The sequence below is a fragment of the Crotalus tigris genome, unplaced genomic scaffold, assembly GCF_016545835.1.
Source record: "Crotalus tigris isolate CLP2741 ecotype Arizona unplaced genomic scaffold, ASM1654583v1 scf7180000017753.6788120, whole genome shotgun sequence".
Lineage (NCBI taxonomy): Eukaryota > Metazoa > Chordata > Lepidosauria > Squamata > Viperidae > Crotalus > Crotalus tigris.
Genome location: NW_024096615.1, coordinates 900,728 through 922,591, shown reverse-complemented (window position 1 = coordinate 922,591; position 21,864 = coordinate 900,728). Strand labels below are relative to the sequence as shown.

General features: G+C 40.3%; 1 protein-coding gene across 18 annotated transcripts in view; it reads right to left on the bottom strand.

Moving 5' to 3' along the window:
* Positions 1–21,864, bottom strand: part of INPP4A (inositol polyphosphate-4-phosphatase type I A) — a 191,489-nt gene that overhangs the window by 104,544 nt on the left and 65,081 nt on the right. For 16 of the 18 annotated variants that reach the window (XM_039340633.1, XM_039340640.1, XM_039340634.1 and 13 more), the window contains exon 2: positions 3,823–3,998. The gene's annotated coding sequence lies outside the window, so the exon portion shown is untranslated. Of the gene's footprint in view, positions 1–3,822; positions 3,999–6,093; positions 6,209–15,194; positions 15,434–21,864 lie in introns of those variants that run through there. The other 2 variants (XM_039340629.1, XM_039340632.1) reach the window with 2 other exon arrangements.

Here is a 21,864-nt window from a genome sequence, read left to right as displayed (position 1 = left end):
AGAAGAAGCAAAGACTAAGACTTCAAAATACAAAGCAACTATATTGCAAAGAGAACAGAAAAAGACGTTTACTGCTGAGGAAGAGAATTATACTCTCTCAAAGATTATTACAAGCAATAAGAATTGATCTATTGGTTGAAAGAGAAAAAAGATGCTTACTACAGAGAAAGGGACATACATTTGCTCAAAGACTACTACAAGCATCGAGAATGGATTTATTGGTTGAAAGGGAAGCGTCTTCATGGAAGCCGGTGTGGCAGAGAAAGAAACCCAGAATTAGACTCAAAAACAAATTTTAAAAAATGTTTAATGGCGTAAAAGGCAATGTTGATTTCTTGGATTGTTTTAAGGATAATGATTTAGAGCTGAAAAATGCAATTATACACATGCGTGTTTAAATTAGTAAAAATTGATGAATGGATTAAAAGGCAATGTTGGTTCTATAGATTGTTTTAAGGATAATGATTTAGACTTAGAAGTAAGAAATATACAATTATATTCATGCGTGTTTAATTTAGTTTGATGAGTTTTTTGTTTTATGGAAGTTTGTTTGGTATGGAAATATGAAAGTTAAATGTGGAATGAAAAAAGAAACTTGGCTTTATAGAGACTAAGAATGCATTTCTTGGAGTAATAGATTGATTTAGACTGGAATTTTGAAATGTTTAATTAATTAGGAGATTTTTGTGTATAATAATATGTTTTGATATGGTAATTAAATGGATGGAATTTGGTTTGTTTAATGAATGGAAATGAATTAAGTCAATGATTACGATAAGCAACAAAAATGGACTTACTGGCTGAAAGATTAAAGATAATGATCTAGATTTAGAAGTAAGAAAATTATAACTATATATATGTGTAATGTTTAATTAAGAGATATTTGTGTATAATAAAACGATTTGATAAGATATGATAATATTTTTTTAACTAAATTAGCTATTGTTGGAAGAAGAAATAAATAAGGTTGGTGATAAAAAAGGGATGAGAGAGATTAAGAATTTGAATTTATTTGCAAGAGATATTTGAAGGGGTAATATGTTGATGTAAAACATTATTTGATTATGGTAATTGAAACTGATAAAGTTTTAATAAACAGGTTTAGTAGTAATTGAAATTTAGGATAGAAATGAAATATATTAAATTTATTATGTTACTTGAGGGAAATAGAGAGATGATAGCGAATGTATTAAGTTGAGCTGTTATTCTGTGATTTTATGTTGGGAATCTTTGTTTACCCAAACACCATGGTGCGTCTCAAACACTTTTTGTTAAAACTATAAAACCAATAAAATATATTTTAAAGAAATTTAAAATAGAAATGGAATATTTAAATGTATCATGTTAATTGAGGGGAATAGAGAGGGGATAGTGAAATTTATTGAGTTGTGTTGTTTATATATTTTTTTACTTTTGAATGTTTGACCACCCAACCACCACGATGGGTCCTGGGTACTTTTTCTTAAGAATTAAAAAAAACCAATAAAATGTGTTAAAAAAAAAAAAAACTTCCACTCTCCATCTCCTTCCCTCCTCCGTGCTTCACCTCCAGCCATTGCTGCCTTTTTTCATTCCTCTTGGAGGTTGACCCCTCCCCGCATGCATTTCTTGTCTGATTGCTGCTGCCAGCACAGGTGGCTGCCACAGCAGTTGTAGATCAGCTAATGGCCAGTCTGCTTGATCTCCTCTCCCCCCACCCTCACCCTCCTTCTTCCCCTTCAGTGCAGTTGACTCTGCCTCCTCCCAAGGCTGCTGCTTTTTTTCTGTCTCCCTCTCCTGCCCAAACTGCCTCCTTTTATAGGCTCTCCTGCCACCTCCCCCTCCTCCTTTCTCATGGGGGAGGGTGAGCAAGAAGTGAGCCTGGGGCCTTTGCAGCTCCAGAGGACTCTCTCACTGCAGGTCCTTGCCTATGCTGGCTCTTTCCTTCCCCCACTACACTTGGCTAGGCAGGACTGCGTACCACCTGCCACTCATTAATGTACCACAGGTGGTACACGTATCACCGGTTGAAAAGCCCTGTCCTATATTTCTTAAGTTTATTTACATTTATTTACATTACTTCTCATACATTTTTATTCCGCAATTCTAGCCAGTTATAATACATGTCCCATATCTTGTAAAATTCTGTAGCTTCTTTGTCTTTTATTTCGAAGGAAAGTTTGTTCATCTCAGCACAGTCTAATATCTTACATACAATCATTGCATTTGTTGGTATGTTCTCCCTTTTCCAACATTGCGCATATGCAATGCGTGCTGCAGTTATAATATGTATAATAATATATTGGAGTCGTTTCTCAATTTTTGGGTTAATTATGCCTAATAAAAATATTTCGGCTTTGAGTTCAATTTGTTGTTTTGTTATTTCCTGTAACCATCTTCTTATCTGCTCCCAATAGGTCTTTGCTTTGGGGCATTGCCACCACATATGATAAAATGTTCCTTCTTTGTTTTTACATTTCCAACAATACAGATTCATATTTTTGTATATTTTAGCCAATCTCGCCGGTGCTAAATGCCATCTGTAGAACATTTTCTATTGGTTTTCCTTGTATGCAGTTGACAACATCAATTTGTAATTTATGTTCCATGTTCTTTCCCATTCCTCTAATCCTATATTTCTACCTATATTTCAGGCCCATGCTATCATCGGGCCCTTTACTATTTCTTCTTCCAATTCAATTTCTAATAGGAGTTTAAAGGTTTTTGTTAAGAATTTTTCTCCCTTATTTGTCAATATTTTATCCAATTGTTGTAATGTCCGACATATCCCATACTCCTCCATATCCTTATTGTATTTTGATTTTATCTGTGTATATAGTCAGCAATCAATAGTCATTCCCTGTTCTTTTAATTCATCTCTTGATCTTAGCTTCCCTTGGTTGTCTAATAATTCTTTGTACCTTATCATCTTTGTTTTATCTAATGTGTTTGGATGAATCATCGCCTCCATTGGTGAGATCCAAATTGGGATTTTCGTGTAGTATTTTTTTTTTACTTTTTCCCATATCTAAATTAATGCATCCCTTATCTGATGTCGGAGGAAATATGTATGAGTTTTCTTATCTTTTCCCCATAGAAAAGCATGCCATCCAACCTGTAAATCATGACCTTCAATTGTTAAGACCCTTTTGTTTTCTAGGTTTATCCAGTCACTGATCCAAAGCAATCCCGCTGCTTGATAGTAAATTTCCCATTTTGGGAGTCCAAGGCCACCTCTACTTCTATTATCCTGTAACGCTTTAACATTTATTTGTGCTTTTTTACCTAGCCATATAAATTTATTAATCATTTTATTTAATTCATAAAAAAAAATTCCCCAATTTTATTGGAGCTGTTTGAAAGAGGTATAACAATTTTGGTAAAACATTCATTTTAATCGCCGAAATCCTTCCTAGTAATGATAATTGTAATTAGATTTTTTCATTTAGAAACTTTTGATAATCTTCCAAGGATCTTTGGTCTTTCTTAAAAAAAAAACTGCTGCAGTAAACAGTACCACCTCAGAGTTTTGACAGCATGTTTCATTTTCCAAAGCGTTCAGCACTCTAAAATATTATGTTGCAATAGCTTTTATTAAAACTGCCATATTCTGTACTTAAAAAAATACAGAAACATAACTCAATGCTGTAATAAGGAAGCTTTCAAAGAAAAAAAACAAAGCCATACAATCTACAAGGCCTTGTTTCTGCTAGAAATGGAAGGGTAAAGGAATTTTTTTTTGGGACATTTGCAACACTAGATTGGAATCCTACTTTGAATCAAAACCAGTTCAACAGGCATATTATAGCTATGCCAAGCTATGATAATAAATTAAAAGATTACCTTTCTGGTTTGTCAAGGACAAGCTGAAAATCACAGGATAACTAGAGCCAATTTACCAGAATGAGAATGATAATTGCAGAAGGAGAAATGAGCCTTGGTCATGTTGCTTTAATTCATTTTCCACAGATACCACATCAATCTGGCTGTCAATTTTTCGGATGCTTTTATAAAAAAATCTGAAATACAAGCAAAGAGACTGTCTGGTTATTGTTTAACTACTTGCAGAATTGGTGTGATCAAAACAAAATCCGAAGCATGTCATTCAATACCTCACTGTTATTATTTAAAAGTATCCCCACAGTCAATAAATATTTGATCAAATTAATGAATTTTAATGGAAAGAAAAAGTTCTCTTTAGACCAAAACATTCTGCAATAGAAAAGGAATTTACAATTTAATTGCAAGTCAGAATTCTATGGTTCCAAAAATGTTACTTCTGGAAGTCTTAGCAGCAGCTTCTCTGAACAAGTATTGTGGCAGGAGTTTTCATAGCCATTGCCTTGGGAGGAACAAGGCATCTTGCAGAACAAGATGGTTATGGCATATGTATTAATTAAAAATATACTGGATAAATAACAGAATATAAAATTGCTACTGAAAGTTTGGGCATATAATCCATTTCAGTTGCACACTGTATTAGCATCCAGATTTGCCATTTTATTTCTAAAAATTTGGAAGTTAGCTGCAAGAAAAGGTGAGAAATCAGGTCCCTCAGAATTTTGAAAAGTTTGGTTCAGTGATTTGCAAGATTCCCATCTCAAATTATATCTAGAAGAGCATACCTAAGGGGTATGCTCTTCTGCAGTACTGCAGGTCACTTTAGCTGACTGTGTTCAGCAGGTCAGCGGTTCAAATCTCACCGGCTCAAGGTTGACTCAGCCTTCCATCCTTCCGAGGTAGGTAAAATGAGGACCCAGATTGTTGGGGGCAATGTAAATATATATATATATACATTGCTTACTGGTGTACACCACTTAGAGAGTGCTTGCACTTAAAGCGGTATATAAGTCTCATAAATAAATAAATAAATACAAAAATATATTGTCCTATTTAAAAAAAAAATTGTGAAGCATATAGATGATGCATGAAAACAAATGCACTGGAAAAGAGGGCATAGAAAACTATACATAGCAATTTGTGCAAATATTTTCTGCCAAATTTGAAAAAGAATGGGCCAAATTTGCAGCCCATAATAAAAGAAATTCAACAGAATCAAACTGATAATAATCAGAAATAAGGCTTCCTCATTCTTCCCCATTAAAAAAAAAAAAATCAAAACTAGCATAGCTGGGAGATTTTCACTACAAAGAAGCAGTTTATTTCCTGTTTGCAAAATATTTGAAACTAAACAACACACTTTCAAATGGCACAGGTATAAACTTAATACAACAGTTGTTTGTAAATTTATGAACACACAAAAAAAGATCTTGTGTATGCATGGCTTTAATGATGATTAAAACTACACAAGCACAAAAATCCAATCTAAGTCCGAACTCTCATATACATTCCAATTATATAAACAGGAATATCAGATTTTAATAACTAAAAAGAAATCTGCATTTTAACACATTGTGATTTTTTTTGAATATATTAAATCAAAATGAAAATTGCCACTCCAGGGAATTATGTATAAAACAGCGACTTATTTGTTGCACAGAATCAAGATACAATCCTAAAGAATGACTTAATGAATATCATTCTTCCCTATCATTTAACTGAAACCTATATTGCTCACAACAAACACAACTTTTTAAACTACAAAGTTTTATCCATCTAGCTAGAGCAGGGATAGGCAACCCAAAACACTCAAAGAGTTGGGTCCTCAGGCAAACAGTCGGGGAGGGGAAGCAGGACAGGAGGCAATGGCTCTGACGGCAGCGGCATGGCCTGGCCACCGTGTCCTCAGCCAAACGGGCGGGGAGGAGGAGCAGGATGAGAGGCAGCGGCTCTGGCGGCAGTGGCGTGGCCCAGCCACCGCGTCCTCAGTCGAATGGACGGGAAGGGGAGCAGGACGGGAGGCAGTGGCTCTGATGGCGGCGGAGCGGCCCGGCCTCCGCGCCCTCAACCAACTGGGCGGAGAGGGGGAGCAGGACGAGAAGCCCCCGGCCTGGCCGCCGCCCCCGCCACGTCCTCAGCCACTTCGCCGTCGCAAGAGGAGGGTGCCAAGGCTGGGTGCACCATGGGCAGCCACACCAGCAACGGGGAATGCCGCTGTGGGGACGAGGGGGGGGTCCCGACCTGCCGCCGGCTCCGGAGCTGCGGGTTGCTGACCTGTGAGCTAGAGTATCATGTGGAATATATCTGTTGAAGGAAAAGTCTTCATCATGGGTCAGTCCAAGCCGGGAATAAACAACATGGTGACTGCTTTAGAAAGAAGGTGGCAGTTTACTGAAAAGGAGAGCCAGACAGAAAAATGGCTCTGAAAAAAAAAAGAGAATGAGCACATGTAAGGAGTAGGTTTTTATACCCTCTGGAGTCTTTTGTTTGAAGTTGTTCCTGTGGCATGAACTTTGACCTGAGTCTGAATGTGCCTTTCTGGTATTCTGATGGTGGTGGGTTAATCTTATTATGTCTCAAAGGTCATATCCTGCTTCCCTGGGCTGTGGCTGATGACTCTTAGATTTTTGGTGTTGATTCTAGGGATCTTTCTTCCTAATCCAAGTTTCTTGATTCCAGTCTTTCTGACAAGATTATCATCTGCATTTCTACAGAGCTGGTTTTTGGTTGGGGGAGGGAGACTTGGGGCTATTAAGAAAACTGGGCATGCTTTTCTGCCTCTTTAAGATCTTTGAGGAAATATATTTTTCTGCCCTTTTAATATTTCCTCCTCTGGGGGACTGACTTCCCATATATCTGAACAAATGTCATAGTCTGTTGCCAACACCAAATAGATAGCCAGTTTGATCTAGTCAGTGGTTAAGACACCAAGCTAGAAAAAGGGAGACCGTGAATTCAAATCCTACCTTAACTTAACACTCTCACAGGGTTGTTGTTGTGGAAAAAATAGGAGGAATTTGAGTTGGTTATGTTTACCACCTTCAGTTTTTGTAAAAGTAATAAAGATGGATACAAGCAAACAAATACATAAATGCCCTTTGAAGGAACCCTCTTAACCTTTAAATCTACACAAAGCTTTCAACAACACAATGCACAGAGGAAGTGATACCTTTTTCTTTCTAAAAGAAAAACCTAAAGGTGCCACTTCTCAAGTTTTATCCAAGAAAACATTTTTTTTATAATTTGCATCCTGACTTTACGTAAATGAACTTCTGCTAGAATAATTCAGCTAAAGCTCCCAGAATTCCCCAGCTAGAATAGAGTTGAATTCCATGCCTTAAAAAATTGCTGAGGTCAAGAACATTGAACTAAAGGAGCTTTCCTACTATGTATATGGATTAACCCACTGCAGTTTCCATGCAAACTTTATAAAATGTGTTATAATCTTGCCCTAATGCAAACTTTATAGGTTGTGTTATAGGTTGCCCTAACACCTATACTATGCTGCTTATAAGCATGCAGAAAAAATGATACAAATTGATTAGAAGGTCCCCACCATAGCTGATAAATATATAATAAATTTGCCCTTCCTATAGCAACTACTACTGAATAGACTCAATCCTGGATTATAAATTTTTAATCCAGACTATTGCACAATTATCAATATCTGATTTTAGATAAAATCAGAACTTATTACAGTGGATATAACAACACAGATGATTCTCCCAAAGGCCAAATTCTATGAAACACTGCAGTCACACATGGTAACTGAAAGTGCTCTACATAAAAAAAAAAAAAAGCGGAATTGAGTGTGGGTTTCCCCTTAGCCACTTCCTTCTTTCCAAAACTCTCGTCAGCTGCGTTTCCCTTTTGCAAAATAACTGAATCCCAAATAAGAGAGGGCAGGGAAAGTTGAGGGATGGCATTTTGCAGAGAAAAGCAGCTATCTAAAAAGCACTAAGATTTGTATTCCTCATTCTCTCTTTTTTTTTTTTGTTAAAGCATTGCTCTTAAAAAGTGTTTTTTAATAAAAAAAAAAAGGCATTGGGTAACAATATGATATATTTTGTTATTGGAAGATTTCCTGTGCATATTGCTCAAACGAACTGGAGTATATCAAATAAGAAGTGAAAAAACATATATTAGCAATACTTTTAATGATATCAAAACCTATTTATTCAAATACCTTTTTATTACGCTGCAAAATATACAAAGCAAACATCAATTCAATGCTTATATTGTATTTATGCAACACCTTTCAAATGGCCAAAATATCACATAGGCAATATCTAAATATGATGACTATAGAAATTATTACGCTTTTCCATTTTTCAGCAGGAAGCTTATTCTATTTTTTCTGAGTCCCTGAGTAACACATGGTTGTCTAACCTTTTGACTTGCCTGGGCTGCATTGGGTGAAGAAGAATTGTCTTGAGCCGCATGCAAAATATATGTTTAATGTATATAAATAACAAACTTCCTTTATTTTGTACATTTTTATTATCTTGTGGGGCCTCTGTCATGGTTCCGACAAATGAAACTCTTCAAAGAACTTTGAGGCATTGTTTATCTTAAAGAATCTTTATTCGAGTAGCCTGGTACATGATCGAAGCCAAAATCTGAACTCCCCTCCCCTTAGCACATAGTATCAAGCACAATTCCCTCTTCTAATTAACAGTCATAAATCACATTCTCCAATTAGTTTGAAATGCAGGCTTTCCCTCCAGTTCTCCAACCCATTTCTTATCATCTCTTATTTCAAAAAACTCTGAGTTCACACACTATTATAATATTGTTATGTCTAATTAACTCCCATTACATTCCTCCTCCCTCTCACCAGTATCATCTAATTCTAAGTCTAATTCTAAGAATAAAGCATATTAAAGAATAAAGCATAAGAAAGAAAAGGGCTGCATCTCCATATGTTGTCAAAGCAAGAACATCTGATTTAGCAGCACTGATAGCCGCTTTACTAGCTGTCCAGGCATGGGCCATGGACTGGACACACTTGCTATAAGATCTGTTTTATATGTCCTTTATATGTCTATTGTCTATTGTTCTACAAAGAAATAAGCTTCAATCTAATCCTGCTCAAAACATTCAGTTGCAATGCTGCAGTATAGATTTTCTTAAAAACAGTGCTATTGATAATTATAACAGTAAACCTTAGAAAGCTTAAATTAATTTGTTAAAATCTTGTATTACTTTAATTGTATAAATTCTGGAGACACTCTTTGTGGATTTTTTAATGCTGTTTTTGATGAGGTCATTAGCATTTCTTTCATATCTAATGATTATATATTGATTAATATAATACATGTTAAGTAGTATTCTATTTTAATATTATTTGATGCCATTACAATTCAACACTTAATTTCAATAACTGGCCATTTAAAAACAGAAATCTATTTATCCCTAATGTTATGAAGAGGACAAAAAATGAAATCATTTCATTTTTGCATGATGAATATGAGCAAATTATTTACTAAGCACAAAAAGGAGTCTGAAAGTGCCACAAATTAGGAAATGGAGCTGTAAAAAATCCTCAGCCACAAAACTTGCTCTAACAGTATTAATCTATCAAAGAAAAAGGTGGTCCTTGTGGTATTACAAGCCTTCATACACTTTGGCTGCTTATGTAAAACAATCAACATTTATATACAACTAAAAGGGGCGTTGTCTTACCTGAATGCCTTTTCTCAGCATGATGATGGATAATCCATGGATTGGGTTTCCTGAAGTCCTGTCACAGTGCCCAGTAACCACTAAAGGGCGGGAGTGGATTATCCATCATCATGCTGAGAAAAGGCGTTCAAGTAAGACAATGCCCCTTCTCCAGCATGAGGATGGATAATCCATGGATTGGGACATACCAAAGCCTGCCTGTCCCTGGGGGGGGGAACAGACAGGGCCTGTGTTGCAGGAGAAGACACAACCCTTTGTAATACTCTACGGCCAAAGGTAGCATCAGCAGAAGCAAGTCTATCAATTTTATAGAGACTGATAAATGGGAAGGCGACGACCAGGTCGCCGCCCTATAGATGTCGCCAATGGGTGCCTGAGTGTCCCAGGCCGCATAGGTGGCTGCACTACGAGTAGAGTGAGCCGTGATACGCAAAGGAATGGCTAAAGACTGTGACTGGTATGCCCTGGCAATAAAGCCTTAATCCATCTGGCAATAGTGGAAGAAGAGACCTTCAGACCCATAGAGGCAGGATTGAAGGAGAGGAAAAGTGCCTCAGACCTACAGAAAGAAGCGGTTCTTTTAAGATATATGTGTAGCGCCTACGAACATCCAAGGTGTGCCATCTGCGTTCCAGGTCACAAGAAGGACTAGGGCAGAAACTCGGCAACACCACCTCGTGTGACCGGTGAAACAAAGAGTTCACCTTAGGAATGAAAGTGGGGTCTAAACGCAGGATCACGCAATCGGGGTGAAACAGGCAGAGATCCTCTCTGACCGAGAGGGCTGCCAATTCAGATATGTGCCTGACCGAGGTCACTGCCACTAAAAAGGCCACTTTCATAGATAAGAGATTGAGATCACAGGAACGAAGTGGTTTGAAAGGCGACCTGGTAAGGGCCTACAAAACCATCAAAAGATCCCAAGAGGGGTACCGATGAACCATTGGAGGTCTAGTATTAATCGCTCCTTTTATGAAAGAATGGTTCACTAGATGGTGGGCAAGTGAGGAAGAGTCGTCACAAGAAAGAACCGTGGCCAAAGCCACAACCTGTCTCCTGATAGTACTAGGAGACAAACCCTTATCCATCCCATCCAGCAAAAACTGTAGAACCTGAGGCACCATGAGAGATGACAACTGGACGTGATGCTTGGACATCCAAGATACAAAACTCTTCCAAGTAGAGTCATAAACTCTATTAGTTGATGGGCATCTAGATGCTTGGATCATATCAATTACCCTCGGAGGATAAGCTTCCTCAGTCAGACGTCTTGGCTCAAGCGCCAAACTGTTAACTGTAGCCATTGAGGGTCAGGGTGCCAGATCGCCCCTTGACTGAGTGCTATTTGGTCCGGGGATATCTTCCACAGAACCGATACTGAGATCATGAGATCGGCGAACCACGGGCACCTCGGCCAATGAGGGGCTATGAGGACAACCTCCGCCTTCTCTCGCAGAATCTTGCGGATGACAGCCGGAAGTAGAGGGAGCAGAGGAAAAGCATAAAGAAGGCCCCGGGGCCACGGAATGCGCAGAGCATCTACCCTCTCCGACCCCTGGGATGGAAAGTGGGAGAAAAACCTTGGAAGTTGGGAGTTCGCTGCCGAGGCGAATAAATCGAGAACCGGGTAGCCCACCCTGTGGGATATTGCTAGGAACAGTGATGGATCCAATCGCCACTCTGAATGATCCACTGTCGCCCTGCTGGTTGATTGCTCCCAAGATGTGATCCGCCTTGATCGAAGACATATTGGCCTCTGCCCAAGAGCAGAGCAGTCTGGCTTCCATCATCAGAGAACTCTACCTGGTGCCCCCTTGACGGTTCATATGTGCTTTGGCCGCTATGTTGTCTGTGAGGATGAGAAAGTGCTGGCCTCTCACTTTGTGACTGAAATGACACAACACCAGGTGAATTGCCCTGAGTTCCAGCCAATTTATGCTGTGTTTCAAATTGTCCTTGGACCATCTCCCCTGGGCTATCAGAGACTGGAGGTGAGCCCCCAACCGAAGAGACTAGCGGCTGTGGTGAGCACGATCCGTGACGGCTCTCTGAACTTCAAGCCTTTGTTGATGGCCCGAGAACTCCACCACTGGAGTGAACTCGATACCAGAGGAGTCAACCTCATCTGCCTGTTGGAGGATGTTAACTTTCGCCTCTGAAAGGGGAGGAGGAACCACTGAAGGGCTCTTGAATGTAGTCTGGTCCAAGGTACGATGGCGATGCAAGAGATCATCTTGCCTAAAAGCTGGGAGAGAGTGAGAAGCGGAACTGTCCTGGTGCGTTGCACCAGGCGGACAAGGGCCCTGAGACTGGCTATGTGATCTGGCGACAGGTAGACCATGCAGTGTGTTGTATCTATCACTGCATCCAGATGAAGGAGCCGCGTGGATGGAATCAGTTGGCTTTTGAGAAAATTCACCAAGAATCCGTGGTTCTGGAGCACCTCTATTGTACAGGCTACTTCTGACCGCGCAGCCTGGACCAACACCGATTGGATGAGGATGTCGTCCAAGTAACACTTGATCCGAATGGAATCCAGCCTGAGGTGAGCTGCCAGAACCGACAAGATCTTCGTGAATACCGTTGGGGTGGATGAAAGGCCAAACGGAAGCGCTCTGTATTGATAGTGATAAGATCTGTAGCAGAATCTGAGAAAGCTACAATGTGGTGGAAATATTGGTATATGTAGGTACGCCTCCATGAAGTCGATGGACATCAGGAGGTCGTTCCTTCTTATGCTGGCCAAAATGGATTGCAGGGTCTGCATTTTGAATTTTTTGTATACCAGGTAAGAATTTAACCTTTTTAGATCCAGAATGCCCTCCATCTTCCTGAGGTCTTTGGAACTATAAAGAGAATTGAGTAAAACCCTTGCCCCCTCTGATCAGGAGGGACCGGTTCTATCGCTTTTATTTTGATGAGATAGGAAATGGCCTCCTTCATGAGGACCCATTTTGACGGGTTTGAAGGTGTCGGACAAGAAATGAATCGGTTTGCTGGTTTTGAAAGAAACTCTAAGATCAGTCCATTGGTGACAGTGGACAAGACCCAGGTGTTGGTGGTAATGTACTCCCATTCTGAGAGAACAGGGAGAGCCGACCGCCTATGGGGGGGTCCCTCCCTGGAGTCACTTATTCCTTCGATAGGGATGGCCCCCCGTGCCCCGAAAGGGCCGCTTAGACTGCTGTTGTTATTGCCTGGACTTGGGGGTAAAACGTTCCATTTGACAGTCCGATCTGGGAGGAAATGCACGTGTGGGTTGTGACCAGTTAGAACCTTGGGTGTTGCCCCGGAATCCCTATCTGCGATAAAAGGGAACAGACTTTCTGTCGGATCGCCTGGCCTGGTAAGCAAGTATCTTTTTCTTATCCTTGTTTTTTATCAGGTATGGCTCCAGGGCTTCCCCAAACAATTTTCTGCCCGAGTAAGGAGTGATGGCCAAGCGCCCTTTGGATTTTAAATCCGCCCGCCATTGTTTCAGCCAAAGCAGCCGCCTGGTAGAAACATTGGCTGCTATCGCCCTGGCTGAAAATCTGGCGGCATGTAACGTGGCATCGGCCGTGTATTCCACCGCCGCTAATAACTTACCCAACGTTTGATGGGTGTGTACCTGATTTTGCGGGATCACACCCTGAAGCTCCCAGGGCCAAGTGATAGAAGATCATGAGAAGAAAGAGGCTGACGTGGAAGCCTTTACTGCCCACCCTGATGCTTGATGCGCCCTTCATAGTGCTTACTCAGATTTCCTCTCCTCCAATTTCAATGCCTCCGCCATATCTCCAGCGATGGTGGAGTTTGAAAAAATGGGAGTAAGGGATGTGTCCACAGTCGGGACCTCCAGAAGATTGGTTAAGGATGGCGCCACGCTAAACAGCTTTTTTTCAGAGGACCCTGGGACAGGAGAGGCCCCAAGATTGGTCCACTGTTTTCTTACTGTGTTGGCAAAGAATGGAGGACAAGGAATATGTCTTTGAGTCACCATGGGCTCAGCAAACAGAGGATTTGAAGACTGACTGGTGGAAGGGATGGGTTGTGGATCTGTCTCTGGGGCGATCTGGGATGTGGTCGTGGCCTTGACTAGAATGGTCTTGAAGAGAGTGGGATCAAAGAGGCCTACAAAAGGGGAGGCTCCTGAGGAGCATCCTCATTGTCTGATAAGGCTTTCCCCCATTATTCATCAATTTCCAAATAAGAATCCCCACTCTGTGAGGATTGATCAGAAGCAATGGAATAGGTGTATTCAGGAGTGGTGGGGGAGGACAATGGGAGGATGCCGGGGGTTGAGATTTCTGTAGGGATGAGATACTCTCTAATACCTGCGTGAGCATGGATTGCAGTTGCTCTGGCACAATCGTCTGTGAAGACTCAGGGCGAAGACCAGCGGCCGTGGGCATAAACGTGGCTGATGGAGTAGGTTGAGGATTAAGCGGGGGGGGGCAGCTTGGACTAGGATTAGATGTCATAGGACTAATAGGTCTAGATTGAGATCCACCCTCCAGAGACAATGGCTTGTGAACCTGTGCAATTGTGGTTACCTGAGGACTAAAAGGAGAGGTCTCAGAAGTCTCAGATGCAGCTTGCACCTGTTGTGATGGAGCTGTCTTTTGAGCCTTGGATATCTGCCTCTCTAGGGCCTGATGTCTCCTAGCGGCCTCCTTTTCCGCCATCTTGGATGGCACCTTGCCGGATAAGGCCTTTGCTTTTGCTTTGACTTTGCCAGCTGCCTCCGCTTTTGGAGATTTGCGTCTCCTTTTAGTTGGAGGACTGGTGGTGCCAGAACCAGTTGAGGCTGCTTGTCTTCAGCCATCACGTTGAGGACCCTTCAGCGCAAGTCTGAAAATGGGTCTAAGAAAAGGAGGAGGTAAAGTTGTAAGGTAAAAAATAGGAGAAAACAGGTAAAACCTGTATGGCCTCTTGGCACAGTAGATAGGACCTGAAAAACCCTTCAGCACAAGTCTGAGAATGGGTTGTACCAGGTAATAAAGACTGGAAAATCAGTATGGACTCCTTGCAAAAGAGCTAGGCCTGAGACCTTCAGCACAAGTCTGAGAATGGGCTGTACCAGGCAGTAAAAGCTGGAAAACCAGTATGGGCTCCTTGCAAAAGAGCTAGGCTTGAGACCTTTCAGCACAAGTCTGAGAATGGGTCTGAAAAAGGCTAGGAGCTGAGGTCCAGTGTGGTACTACAGAGACTGGTGAAACCAGTATGTGAGCTCCTTGCAAAAAACTGTGAAACACAGTATATGGTAGATAAGATCTTAGTAAGCAGCAGAGGTGAGAGAATCCAACTCCCAATGAAAGACAATTCAACTATACTGCTGCAACAAATTGCCAATGGCAATGACAAGTGGATGTGGCTGGGGAAAAGTGCTTGGAGATTGTCCCACTAGTTCTGCCCTCCCCAGAAGGGGGGGACTGTTCCAGCCCCTCGGTAATACCAGAAAGGTTAATTTAAATGTCAATCTCTCTTTAGTTTCTGGCAAAGGAAGTTGAGAAAATAAACTGCGCAACAACTTTATTCCAAAATGGCGACCGCCAGCCACGTGACAATCAGCCTATGGCCCTAACGCCGGCCCTGAAGTACAGGCCTCAAAGCCAGAATGGCGGCCACCAGCCACATGACTCCTCACAATGCAAGGGAACAAGTCCAAAGAAAACAAAATGGCGGCCGCCAGCCACGTGGCGACTTACCGGTAGCCGGGATCGCCCGGAACAAAGCTCGGACAATCAGCTGTCATTCGGGGCTTCCGTGGCAGTCCCTTGATCGACCAAGACAATCAGGATGCTCCGCTGTTCTTCAAGGCTCGCAAACAGAGGGAAGCCCCCCGCCGAGGCCTCAGCAGTCCGGGATGAACCGCCATCGCCCTGGTCCTCCGTGGAGATCCGCCGACCATCTGGATCGAACGGAAGGCTCCGCAACTCCCCAAAGCCTCAAAAAACGCAAAGGTAAATAATGAAACCTCGTGCTGAGGCTACAAGCTCCCCAAGGCCCCAAAACACTCAACCGGAAAAAAACACAAGCCTCATGCTGAGGCTGCAACAGCAGGCGAATGAAAGCAAAAGGAATCGGAAGGGAGGGGAGGACCCGAGGGAAAAGCCAGAATAATCCACAGATAGGAATAAGGTAAAACAAATTTTTTTAATAAAAACTGAGTCTGCAGAGAAACACCAACGCATCTTGTCTGGGTAAAGACTAAGTCGGAACTGGGTAAACGTGACCCAGCAAGAGGCGTGGCTATCTCTCAGACTTAGTCTAATTGGGTAGAAGGGACTTCAGGAAACCCAATCCGTGGATCATCCATCCTCATGCTGGAGAATTCTCAAGTCTGATTGTTTATAACCTTCAGTTGGGTGAAACGGTGCACCATAAGAGAACAATTTTCAAATCAATGTACCTTCAATGGACTAACTTACAGAATGCATCCAAAATCAAGGACCCGTGACGCCCATAGAATTGAATTTGGTGGAACTGTAGCTGTTTCGGCACTGCCATGCTGCCAAAATTAGCCACAGTCATATGATTATCATTTCCAATGCTCCCTGCTAGTTTCCTACGTGCAAAGTCAATGGGGGATGGCAGGAAGTCAGAAATCACTGACACCCCATTGCTTTTTGCCCACCCATAGTCATTCCATTAATTAGAGATATTTTTTGATTTTTTTTTTAAATGGAACAATGACCCAAGACCCAGATTGTCCAGTTTGTACTAAAAAGACAGAAGGAGATTCCCATAACTTTTTGAGCCACCTTCAAGGAACTTTCAGAGCTCAGACTGTAACCCTTTCCTCAGGCTGCAAGTCAAGGACATTCCTAAATTGTAAATATTTGAAGCAAGAGTTTGCATAACTAGGAAGACAAAGCCTAGTTTGTTTTTGTTCTAGTTTTAATCCTGCCTTAGGGATGAAAAATCAGCTGGGTGACTTTGGGACAGTCACTCTCTCTCAGCCCAACTCACCTTACAGATTTGTTGTTTTGGGGAAAATAAAGGAAGAAGAACTATCAATACATTTGCTCCCTTGAGTTGTATATAAAAAAAGGTTGGAATAAAATTCTAAAATTAAAAAAAAAATCTATTTCCCAAGTGAAATGGAAAGCTTATCCCTGTTGCACTGGCTTTGGAGACACTTGGAAAGCAAACTGTTATCTTGGCACTTCCTGAGCAATTATATTAGGGAGAGGTCCTCTTTTCATCATGGTATCAGGAAAATGAAACCAACTGGTAAGTGCATTGCTGAACCTTCAGATGAGTTATAAATGAAAGTCCCTATTCCTTCAGTATATTCATGCTAGTATGAGGTGTAAAAACAGATATTCTCAAATAAGTGCCATGTATTTCACAGTATAAACCAATATGATAGCAAAAAGAATGTTGGCTTGAAAGAAAAGTTTTAAATTAGAGACCAAGTTTGTGTAGAATAGTGTACCATAATTTGGTTAAACTAGACTATGAGAATGCTTATGGCAGAGTAATCAATATGTTCCAAAAGTGATTGACATTATTCTTATCTCTTTTTTTTTACAAATTTTATTAATTTTCTAATATAACATTCACATATTTGAAAAGCAACACGGCAGTTGGGTTGTAATAATTCACTTACAAATAGATATCATTGGTACATATTTCAAACTACTACCGTAAACTTTTCTTCTCTCTTCCCCTTAATATATACTGTCCATATGTACTGTAAATTAAAACAATTCTTATTCTATCTATCACATAAAACATAACTTTCTTACATATATCAATAGTTTTTAGTATATATATATATATGTACTTGCTTTAATATACAATCTTTTAGACAATCAACGACCTAATACATTTTTCCTTTTAATTTGCACTAATATTTAAATTTAACGTTTGATATTTATCATTCCCAAGATTTTAAATACTCCCAATTCCTCTATCACCATTCCTTACAAAATCTAATGTTCAGAATACACGTCTTATCTATTTAACTTCTTGCCCTCTGTAACAACAAATTAGTAATACAATATGATATCCTTATTTTCTGTTAATTTTTGAATTTCTTAAATTAGTGATCAAAATTTCTTTTTATTTCAATATGTAATACTTCCTCTCTCTTACTCTTTGTGTCTATTATCTCATGTTTGAACTAACAATTTTTGTTTTTAACGTTCCATATAGATCTGTTTATTACTTTCATCAATAGGTTTTTAGCTTATCTATACCCTATTCACCTTTACATGACCTTTATACACAAATCAATATTCAAATTTAGCTATTAATATTTATGCTACTAAGTTTTAATGGCCAAAAACTTTTCTTTATCTCAATTCATAGCAATGTCTTATATTCAACATACATGTCTTATATATTTAAATATATTCTATTTTAAATTTTCATAAGATGGTCAAAACTCCATTCTTCTTCAGTCTTATTCTAGCTTTTTTTCTTTGCCAAGTCATCTTCCATGTTCTTGTTTTTGGGTCATCAAACCAATCTTCTTGTATTGTCATGTATGCTATTTGGCGTTGACAAAACCATCTGGTCACCATTTTTTTGAGAGGACTAGTAGATCTGGCAGGTCGTTTCTTTATTTTTCTGTATTGACATGGTTGTTCTGAATTGTTTGTTTTCCAACTGTTCTTTTTCTGGATCCTCCAATTCCTTATGATTTACAAAGGAAACCTTTTCCTTTTTCTATGTTACCAGTGTCTTTTCTGGATTTTCAAATGTCAGTGTTTGTTGAGCAGTTAATTCTTCTGTCATGGTATTTAAATGTTCCACTTTTTCTATTGTATTTTGTATAGATGGTTCTTTAATTGTGGTCAAAGTTTGGGCTTTCATATCTGGGCTGTCTTTTTGTTCTTTTCTGTAGCCTCTTAATTCTTCATCGGCTGTGATGAGAATTTGAATAATTGTTTTCAACATTAAAAGAATTTGTTGATCTTCATCCATAGAGAAATTCTGTTCCTGATCTTCTTCCATATTGGTATTTTAGACTAGCAGCTTTACATTTAGGAAATCCAAAAGAAAGAAAAAGTTTTTTTTCTGAATAAGAAGCACAGCAGAGCTTTTCACAGCTGTTTGTTTCAAAATTTTAAAGGTTGCATATGTCTTATCTGTTTTCTGGGCTATCAGCCAAGCCCCTGAAGAATAACAGATTGAGATAATAAGTTTGACTACACGGTGTCACCTCTACCCTTTAAAGTTTCCCTGTGAGTCCCAGAATTTTTTTTCCTTTTCAGTTTTTTTTCTTGTTTGTAAGAAAAAACCCAAATTTTCAACAGAGATAGATAGTAAAAAAATAAGAGTAAAGAATCTTTCAGTCCACAAGCTTTAGGAAATTAAATTCCAATTGGGATCCAGTTATTTTTTCAATGTTTTAAACTCCCCTGGGTAGTCAGTCACCACTCTTTTTAGAGGGAGGGCTAAAGTCTCCCTTCCCTCACCACAGGGGGGAAAATGCTTAGCAGCTTATGCAGGTACAGAAAGTAATTAGGGTGTAAAAGAGGTAAATCTCACCCAGTCTCTTCCTCACTGCTTTAAGGTTGCCTGGTGGAAAGTGTGACTTCAGCTGTCTGCAGCCTAGGGATGAGCTATATTTCTATGGCCGGTCCTTTCGTCCGCTGGTTTGGAGAGATTGCCAGCTCTAACGGGAGAGTTGCTGCTCTCCCACGATCCAACGAGAGCCCCTCCTTGCTGGTCACCTCTTCAGGGCGACTCTCAGCCCTTTTCAGGGCCCCCCAGCGATGCAAAACTGAACGGGGGAGAGAGAGCAAGTCTCCTAGCCATCCATGGCAGCCACGCAGCAAACCGGAAGTCCCAACATTGTTCTTATCATTAACAGGGAATTTTTTTCACGACCCAACAAAAAGCAACTGAAGCTAGTAACCTAGTCTATATACTATTACAAAGTGTTGCATCATGTCAAGGTGACGATTTAAGAGCTGACCAGTTGATGCAATGATGGGAATGAGTCAGCAGGGTTTTTGGCTGTTGTCTCTTTAAGAGCCTGTGTAAAAAAGAGGAGATTCTGCTAGTGTGTTTTTTTTCTTTTCCCTTTCCTGCTGTATTTGCTGTTTGTTGGATTCTGCTAGTAGCACATGTATGTATATTGTTCCTAGTGATACTTGTATAGCATTGTATATATTGTAGATAAAGCACCATTTGTTACAAACCACTGTTTGCTGTGTCTGCCCTTGGTTGTCGCACGCAATAGGACTATGTGCGCTCTGACAGGTTATGGGCCCAGAGAGAAGAGCCACCCAATTAGAGCTTGCCCCAGAGCCAGAGGTGTTGTACTTCATGGTTTGTGGTTACTAGTTGTTAGAGGAAGCAAGCAACATGGACTCCGACGGCGTAATGGGAGGAGGTTTTGTAGTGTCTCGGCTGAATGAGACAAACTACCATTCCTGGTGTGTGAAGATGAAATGTATCTGCGAAGGGAGGAGTTGTGGATGATAGTTACTGGTCCACCAATAGCCCTGGACCGAAGAAAGAATGAAAAAGCATTTGTCAGCATAATCCTGAATTTGGAGGATAACCAGCTGATATACGTGAGGGGTCTCCAGTCTACTAAAGAGTGCTGGAAAGCTTTGCGCAGTGTGTACGTTAGAGAGACTGCAAGCAGCAAAGTAATGCTGACAAGGAAGCTGACAAGGCCCAACTGAGATTGGGAGACAGCATGTCTACGCATTTGCAGTCCATGAGAAAGACATTCCTAGAGCTAGAAGTAAGAGGAATGACTTTTACTGAGGCACACAAGGTGTATGTGATGCTCAGTTCATTGGACAATTCAAGGGACATTCTAGTAAGTAGTTTAGAGTCTATGCAAGAGAAGGGACTTAACCATGAGTTATTTGACTGGCCAGTTGCTGGAGGAGCTAGGTATGCACTAGTCATAGTGGATTATTATACTAGATACGGATTTTGCTATCTGTTAAAAAGCAAGACATGTTCCGAGATAACCTGGTATGTTCAATTGCTAAGGGATGTACATATTGATGTACAAGGAGCTGTACCAATATTTGGAGACAATGTTGCATGTATAAAAATGGCATATCACAAGCAGAAGTAAACATGTAGATATAAAGTATTGTAATGTCAGGGAGGCTTTAAAGCATTATTTCACTGACAACAATATAGCCAATATGTTAACTAAGCCTTTAAATGCAGGTAAGCATCAAGAGTATGTAAAAGCATTTGGGTTAACAGCTGTTCAGCTTTAAATGGGAGGAGTGTCAAGGTGATGATTTAAGAGCTGACCAGCTGATGCAATGATGGGAATGAGTCAGCAGGGTCTTTGGCTGTTGTCTTTTTAAGAGCCTGTGTAAAAAAGGGGAGGCTCTACTAGTGTGTTTTCTTTTCTTTTCCCTTTCCTGCTGTATTTGCTGTTTGTTGGCTTCTGCTCATAGCACGTGTATGTATATTGTTCCTGGTGATACTTGTATAGCAGGGGTCTCCAACCCCCAGTCCGTGGACCAGTACCGGGCCGCAGCATGCCAGCAACCGGGCCGCACAAACAAGCAAAACCCCATCCATGGGAGGCAGGTAGCACACAAAACCATGCCCCCTCCGGTCCGCGGAAAAACCTCTCTCCATGTAACCAGTCCCTGGTGCCCAAAAGGTTGGGGACCTCTGTTGTATAGCAATGTACAATGTAACAAACCACCATTTGTTACAAATCACTGTTTGCTGTGTCTGCTCTTGGGTTGTCATACGCGACAGGACTGTGCGTGCTCTGACACATCAACTAACCCAATCCACTATGGGCAGCAATATCTACAAACCAGTTTGGTAATGCTCAACCATGTAGATTCTGATATGGACTATAAGAGGAATAAATGGTAAGAAGCATGAATAAACACATGAAATGAATAAAAGGAGGATGAATACATTGTGTGTACAGTATATGAATCTAGAAGAAAGGGAAGGTCATAATAGGTCTGAGTAAAGTTATGTATATTGATCTTGTGTAGGGGAGATGATAAATACAAGCAAGAAAATTAAGTACATTGAAGCACTTTGGTCATATCAGAGAGTGAAAGAGAATTGAATTGCAAATCAATATATCAGGAAGAATAAATGGATTGAGCAGAAGGAAAGATCAAGAAATTGTGGCTGGATGGGGGAGATGAAATGCTCAAAAAAAGGTAAGTGAGAAGCTTAAAAAATAAAATATATGGCATAATATATGGGAAAGTGAAAGCAACAAAGTCCATAAGGAAAAAACTATATGGAGATGTACAGTGAATTGTGTTCGTGTAAACTAGCTTTAGCTGGGTTTTCTTTTTCTCTCATTTTATGTCTTTAATTCTGGCTTAGTATTTCTTATTCCTTTTCTGTACTTTGCATAATGATGCTTATCTCAACTATGATATATGTATGTACATATAT